Source organism: Miscanthus floridulus, chromosome 16 (genome assembly GCF_019320115.1).
Source record: "Miscanthus floridulus cultivar M001 chromosome 16, ASM1932011v1, whole genome shotgun sequence".
NCBI classification, from domain to species: domain Eukaryota; kingdom Viridiplantae; phylum Streptophyta; class Magnoliopsida; order Poales; family Poaceae; genus Miscanthus; species Miscanthus floridulus.
Window position 1 is genome coordinate 53,582,715 of NC_089595.1, and position 8,152 is coordinate 53,590,866.

The 8,152-nt window shown below is 42.2% G+C and overlaps 1 pseudogene; it reads left to right on the forward strand.

Annotated features, from left to right (window-relative positions):
* The first annotated feature begins 280 nt into the window (after positions 1-280).
* On the forward strand, positions 281-710 carry LOC136512054 (uncharacterized; annotated as a pseudogene).
* The last annotated feature ends 7,442 nt before the right edge of the window (positions 711-8,152 follow it).

Sequence of the window (8,152 nt, forward strand, 5' to 3'; positions counted from 1 at the left end):
ATACTCCTAGAGAAACGGTCAAGTTTGTAGTTCAGCACACCGGACCTGAAAGCACACCACAATGGTCCTTGTCAAATTCATCTCCTTCTGGCAACAAAGTCAAACAAGACTGCACGTCGTCTTACACTGCTTCTCTGTGTGTGGAAGCTGCCTGCCTATATATATGCGCTGTTTGCTCTTCTCCCACCACACAAAAACACTTCATCTCTCTCAAGAGCAGCCTGCTACAGTTACAACTACAGACTCTTTCTTGACGCTACTCACAGCTCTTTCGTAAACCATGGAGTCCCAGGCCATCGAGAGCCACCGCGCCGGTGCAGAGGTCATCACCGGAGACGCCACATGCAAGAAGAAGTCCGTTGACCTGCTGGAGGAGCTTGGCCTCCCCACGGGTCTGTTTCCAATGGAGGACATCCAGGAGTTCGGGTACAACCGTGAGACAGGGTTCATGTGGCTAGTGCAGGGGAAGAAGAAGGTCGAGCACATTCAAGAAGATCAAGCAGACGTTGTCCTATGCCTCCGAGGTGACGGTGTTCGCCGAGAATGGCAAGCTGGGGAAGATCACCGGCGTGAAGACCAAGGAGCTGATGCTCTGGCTCAGCGTTATCGAAGTCTATGTTCCCGAGGCCTCGCCGGAGAAGGTCACCTTCAAAACCAGCACCGGCCTCTCTGACACCTTCGATGCCACTGTCTTTGCTCTCGGAGAGTAATCAAGCAATGCAATAACCAAATTGCATTACTTAGCCTGTACCAGTAGAGAAACAACTTTGGATCCACTTTGAAATTTGGCTTTAGTCCCAGTATTTTTCACGTCTGGGACTAGAGAAACCTTTAGTCCCGGTTGGTAGCTTCAACCGAGACTAAAGGTCCCTGCCCAACGGCTACTGCGGCAGGCTTTTGCTGCAGGGGACCTTTAGTCCCGGTTGAAACTACCAACCGAGACTAAAGGTTAACTTTTATTCCCAGTTGATCCCTTCAACCGGGAGTAAAAGTCTACTCCCGCCTGGAGGCTCCGTCCAGAATTAGAAAGAGACCTTTAGTCCCAATTGCTGTCTCCAACCGGGACTAAAGATCTCCTTCTACATACCCCTTCTTCCTCCCCCGAGCTCGAGCCACTTCGAGTTCAGTGTTCTTGCTTCATCGTCGGCCTCTCTTCTTCCTCATCGCCGGTAATCACAAGATTTCTTCGATTCCTCTATCAATTCTTCGGTTCTAAAGGTTACAAACTTTATACTTTCATATTTTATCAGTAGCATATCTCATTTTGTGGACTAGATATATGTGGTTTTTTATGGTGGATTTTTTTATTTGTAAGCCATTTAAGCTCAAAATCACTTTAAAGTTTGCATATTTGGATGAAGGAAGGTTAAAGTAGTTATTCAAAACTAGTATTCGGCTTTCATTTCTAGCATGTATAGCACACTTCATGGTTTAGAGATATAGAAAATTTTAGAGTTTTTTTAATTTTATTTATTTATAAAATGAGAAATTTATATTATATTAAAAATGAGTATAGAGGGTAGATGGCAACTGCTTCCGGGTCCTCGGCCTCTCATCGGGTTCCAAAGCGACTGAGGTCGGACCTCTCTCTCATTGCATGCGGCAGTGTGAGGAGAAGATTGTGATGGAGTAACGGGTGAGGAAGGAGTGTCCCAACAAGGGCCATATCTTCTACAAGTGTCCAGATCGTAATCTGAGTTATTTTGTCGTATTTGATGATTATGGTTAATTTATACTTATTTTCATGATGATTGTGATTAAAATTCTAATTTTTTGTTTTAATTTCAGTGGGATGGCACTGGATGTTCAGGCTGGTACTGGGAGCAAGAGCATGTTGAACACGTGCAAAACTCTCTTGCACAGGCGGCTACGGCGGCTAATGAGGCAGTGATCCTGCGGAAGAAGCCCATAGATGTTGAACAAATGCATGACCTGTCTATTTTAGTTGGGATTGGTCGCGAAATCCTTATGCTGCTGAAGTGTATTTTAGCTTTAGTTTTTTAGTGGTAATTGGGATTGTCTATATTGTAGCGAGACTTTCATAAATTAGTACCTTGTGTGGTGGCATGCATGTCGTATAACTAACTAATTATGTTCTAGGTTTTAATATGGTATGTATGTCATGTAATGCAGATGAGCCGGCATTGGATGTACAATGCTGATCGCCACTCCCAAGAGTTCATTGAGGGTGTGCATTCTTTCTTACGTGTGGCCGAGGCAAACAAACGCGATGGTTTCATGTGCTGCCCATGTGCCATATGTAAGAATTTGAAGGAATATGCTAGCTCAAGGAGTCTTCATTCACACTTGTTCAAGTCGGGTTTCATGTCAAACTATATTTGTTGGAAGAAGCACAGAAAAACCGGGGTTGTAATGGAAGAAGGTGAAGAAGAACAACGGGACGATGATGACATTATTGCTGAATATGGTGTCTTCAATGATACTGCAATGGGGGAAGCTGAAGAAGAGGTAGGGGCAGAAGATGAGCCCACCGATGATCTTGGTCAGGCCATTCGTGACACACAAAGAGAATGCGGAAGTGAAAAAGAAGAAGATCAAGTTCGAGCGCATGCTAAAGGATCACAAGAAATTGCTATACCCAACTTGTGATGCAGGGCAAAAAAAGTTGGGTACCACACTGGAATTGTTGCAATGGAAGGCAAAGAATGGTGTATCTGACAAGAGATTTGGGGAGTTACTGAAAATCCAAAAGAAGATGCTTCTGAAGGATAACAAATTGCCTGCCACTACGTACGAAGCAAAACAGGTAGTCTGCCCTTTGGGATTAGAAATCCAGAAGATACATGCATGTCCTAATGACTGCATCCTCTACCATGGCGAGGAGTATAAGAAGTTAGATGCATGCCTGGTATGTCATGCATCACGGTATAAGATTAGGCTAGATGCCCCTAGTGATGTTGAGGGCGAACGTCTCATGAAGAAAATCCCTACCAAGATTATGTGGTATGCTCCTATAATACCACGCTTGAAACGTCCGTTTAGAAACAAAGACCATGCAAAGTTGTTGCGATGGCACAAAGAAGACCGTAAGGTAGACAATATGTAGAGACACCCTACTGATGGGTCCCAATAGAGAGCAATCGATAGAGAATTCCCGGAGTTTGCAAATGATGCAAGAAACTTTAGGTTTGCTTTAAGTACGGATGGTATGAATCCTTTTAGGGAGCAGAGCAGTAGTCATAGCACTTGGCCTGTTACTCTATGTATCTACAACCTTCCTCCCTGGTTATGCATGAAGCGTAAGTTTATTATGATGCCAGTGCTCATCCAAGGCCCAAGGCAACCTGGCAACGACATCGATGTGTACCTAAGGCCACTAGTTGAAGAACTTCTACTTTTGTGGAACAGACCAGGTGTATGTGTGTGGGATGAGCACAAATAGGAGCACTTTGACCTGCGAGCATTGTTGTTCATAACAATCAATGATTGACCTGCTCTAAGTAATCTTTCAGGACAATCAAACAAGGGATATAATGCATGCACGCACTGTTTCGATGATATTAAAGGTATATTCTTGAAAAATGTCGAAAGGTCGTGTACCTTGGCCATCGTCGATTTCTTCCTATGAATCACCCCCTAAGAAAGAAAGACAAGCATTTTAAAGGTAAGGCAGACCACCAGACCAAGCCGGGCAACCAAACTGGTGAGGATGTACTCAATATGGTCAAGGATGTGAAAGTAGTATTTAGAAAGGCACATGGCAGCGAACCTATTCTGAATGACGCCGATGGTCACACACCCATGTGGAATAAGAAGTCCATATTTTGGGAGCTACCCTATTGACAAGTCCTAGAGGTCAGTCGCGCGATCGATGTGATGCACCTGACGAAGAATCTTTGTGTGAACCTGCTAGGCTTCATGGGTGTGTATGGGAAGCCCAAGGACACACTTGAAGCACGACAGGACCTGCGGTGTTTGAAAGAACAAGACAATCTGCATCCAGAGAAGACAAATGATAGACGCCATTACTTAAGTCCTACCAGCTACACTCTTAGCAAAGAAGAGAAGGAAAGCATGTTTGAATGCCTAGCAAGCATCAAGGTACCATCTGGATTCTCCTTGAATATAAAGGGTATAATAAATGTGCCAGAGAAGAAATTCCTAAACTTAAAGTCCCATGACTGCCACGTGCTCATGACGTAATTGCTTCCAGTTGCATTAAGAGGAATTCTACCTCTAAATGTACGTCTAGCCACCGTGAAGCTATGTGCATTCCTCAATACAATTTCTCAGAAGGCAATCGATCCAATGGATCTAGCTAAACTATAGAATGATGTGGTTCAATGTCTTGTCAGCTTTGAGTTGGTGTTCCCTCCTTCCTTCTTTAATATCATGACACGCCTCCTAGTTCACCTGGTCAAGGAGATTAGCATTTTCAGTCCTGTGTTCCTGCACAACATGTTCCCCTTTAAGAGGTTCATGGGAGTCCTAAAGAAATATGTTCACAACCATGCTCGACCAGAAGGAAGCATCACCAAGGGCTATGGAACAGAGGAGGTCATTGAGTTTTGTGTTGACTTTATTCCCAACCTTGACCCGATTGGTGTTCCTAAATCACGACACGAGAGGAGACTAAGTGGAAAGGGGACACTAGGGAAGAAACCATATATTTGTATGTAGGACAATTATTTTAATAAAGCACACTACACAGTTATGCAAAACTCCTCCTTGGTCGATCCGTATATCGAGACACATAAAGAGTTGCTCCGATCCGAGTTTTTAGGGAAGTCTAAAGCTTGGATTATGCGTCAGCACATGGAAACTTTCAGCGACTGGTTGCAAAAAGAATGTCAGGGTGATGAGAGTATTGATGAGCAACTGTATTTGTTGGCTAGGCAGCCATCGTGTCATATCCTCACATACAAAGGGTACGAGATAAATGGGAATACATTTTACACAGTAGCCCAAGATAAAAGGAGCACCAACAAAAATAGTGGTGTTCGCATAGATGCCACCGACCCTAATGGAAATAAGCAAACATATTATGGCCGCATAGAGAAGATATGAGAACTAAACTATGCACCTACTTTTAAGGTACCTTTGTTCAAGTGCCAATGGGTAAAGGCGACTGGAGGCGGGGTAGCAGTCGACAACCAGTATGGAATGACAACCATAGACCTCAACAATATTGGGTACAAAGACGAACCGTTCGTCCTTATCAAGGATGTGAATCAGGTGTTCTATGTCAAGGACATGTCTACAAAACCAAAGAGAGTAAAAAATAACAATGACCCAATCAATGAGCCAAAGCGCCACATAGTTCTTTCAGGGGAAAGAAACATCGTCGGAATTGAAGACAAGTCAGACATATTAGAAGATTATGAAAAGGATAACCGAATTCCACCCTTCATAGTGAACAAAGACCCAAGCATCTAGCTAAATGATGAGCACACTCTATGGTTATGGCGTGATCATAACCAAGGGATATACGTTAAGAAGAAGTTCACTACTATGCCCGCTAGATATATATAGTGATGTTTAATAGTGTGTATTAGAGGTACTATGTAATAATTGTGAATTCAAAGATGTTTATTAGGTGTTTCCTTTTTTTCTATGTTCACATTAAATTTGTGTTTGATGGTGGGATTTTCATGTCGCTTTTGGACAATGAGTGATGAAAAAATGAAAAGATTTACGTTAAAATGATGGGAAAACAAATTTTCAATCAAAAACAAAAGTTTTAATGATTTAAATTAAACACTATATTTTTGCATTAACGAAATAGTAATTATTAATGACATTATGTTTCAATATTTATAAGAAAAAACAAAAAACTTTAGGTCACATAATTTTTCTATGTGCAATAAAGCAAAAGTAAATCCATATTCTTTTGAAACAATTTTATGCCTTGTATTTAATTTACTGTGCAATTAACAAGACTTTAACATTTTATAGAAAGAAATATATAAAAAACAAATGGAGCTTGAAACGTGCGGGAAGTGAAACTGCAGCCCAACTTTAGTCCTGGGTAGATCTACCACTCGGGACTAAAGGTGGGCTGCATTTTTTGCAACCCGCCAAAAATACACCTTTAGTCCCAGCTGGTATTACCAGCCGTTAGTCCCGGGCATTTATAGGAGCCGGGACTAAAGGTCCCTCCCCTATATAAGGCGGCCATTTCTTCTTCCTCCTCACTCTTCGTCTTCGTCGCCCATCGCCACTGCCGACGCCACCCTCGTCACCGTCGACATCTCTCCACCTCCGCGCGACGGGTGACAAAACCAGTGGAAGCGCTGCTGCACCTTCCCCACGCTCGAGGTCGACACTGCAGCGGAGGATCCACCCTAGCCGACGCACCACCAAGGACGAGGAGCCTCAGATCCGGCGACGAGACCCCTCCCATCCCACAGGTCTCATCTTCCTCGAGACCGGTGGACCCGAGTCCAGCACTGCCGCTGAGGAGCACAAGCACGTCTGCGTTGATCTGGACCCCGAGTTCGGCCACACGGTGCCCCGTCCACAAGCTGTCATCTACCCCCTCGACAACTCCCCTGACGTCCCCGATGGTTGAGCCCGACGCTGAGGCGCACCGCGAGCCGGCATCGCCTAATTCGGCGACAGAATCATGAATCTCCACCATCCCTACATCTGCACCAAGCCACCATGGTAACCGCCTTTTCTTCTTATTACCCCTTTTGTAATTGGATGGATGCGTGTGCCGAGCCCTCATGCCAGCAATCTTGTAATGTGGTATGGCTCTTTGATTTTTGTTGCGTGATTTTGCGCCGAGCCATCGAGCTGGCTCTTGTGCCTGCTGCGCGCCATGGCCATGGCGTGCTGCTCCACTATGCCATAGATTCGTCTTCTTTCTTTGTGTACATGGGTACACTGGTTGTGGAGCACCGCCATGGCCAAAATGTACCACTGCTGTTTTCGAAACTGGATTGCATACAAACGGATAATACAAATATCACAAGTACTAGGTAGCATGCCTATCCATTGCTACAGGACAACTAAACTTTTGTACCAAAAACACACGGATCACACGTTAATATAACAATATTGTAAGACATTAAACTGATATTTAATCCAAAAAAGCAAATTTATACTATTTGTATATCAAATCATGGGTCAATTTTTATGCTACTTCACCGAATTGTTATACATACATCTAAATTTGTTATACATATATATTAGAGTTATAAATTTATATTGTTATATATATAAATTTGTTATACATACATATTAGAGAGTTATAAATTTGTATTGTTATATATATATATTTGTTATACATATTAGAGAGTTTTAAATTTATATTGTTATATATATATATATATTTGTTATATATATCACTTGCTAATAAATATTTCTAGAAAATAAGAAATCAAAGTTATGCTTTGGAGACTTGAATTTCAAGTGTAGTTATTTAATTAATTTTAAGCACATGACTCGATCCATTTTATAGATATATGGTTTTTATTTTTTATAGATATATCTAGTGGTGTAAAAGCTAGATGGCTGCCCCGAGAGACAACATGGATGAAGAAATGATGGATATTATCAACACCGGCACTCAATTTGCCGACGGTGACCATTAGGATGTAGATGACGGGAGTCAATACGTGGCTCTTGAAAATGAACAAGAAAATATTGTGCAAGAAAATACTAGTGAGGTATATATATTTATATATATATTTGAATATCTATCATCTATTATGTGTACACATGATATTTATTTATTCTTTTTTTATATGTAGCCCTCTGGATCGACGACCACAACGGCAAAAAGCAAAAATATTCGAGGCCCAAAAAAGTCATTGGAGAGACGCTACATAATATCAGAATTCAATATCGAGACAGGCGAACCACTTGGTCCACATGCAAGGAAATTCGTACAACACTATGGGTACCTTGTAAGGGATAGACTTCCGATCAGTGCCCATGAATAGAAGCAAAAGATCAACGAGCCTCATGTTAGTTTTGTCTCTTATCTTGATAAGAATTTAATTTGGGATGATATCCTTCAACATTTCATGTTGCAAGCAGATGATTATGATGATATCAACAATGATAAATTGAAGGAGCTAGTTTGAAAGTGGGCTATGAAGAAGATGGCCGCACAATTCCAGACTTGGAAGAAATCCCTATACACGAAATACGTCAAGAAGAACCTAACGCCCAATTTCAATAC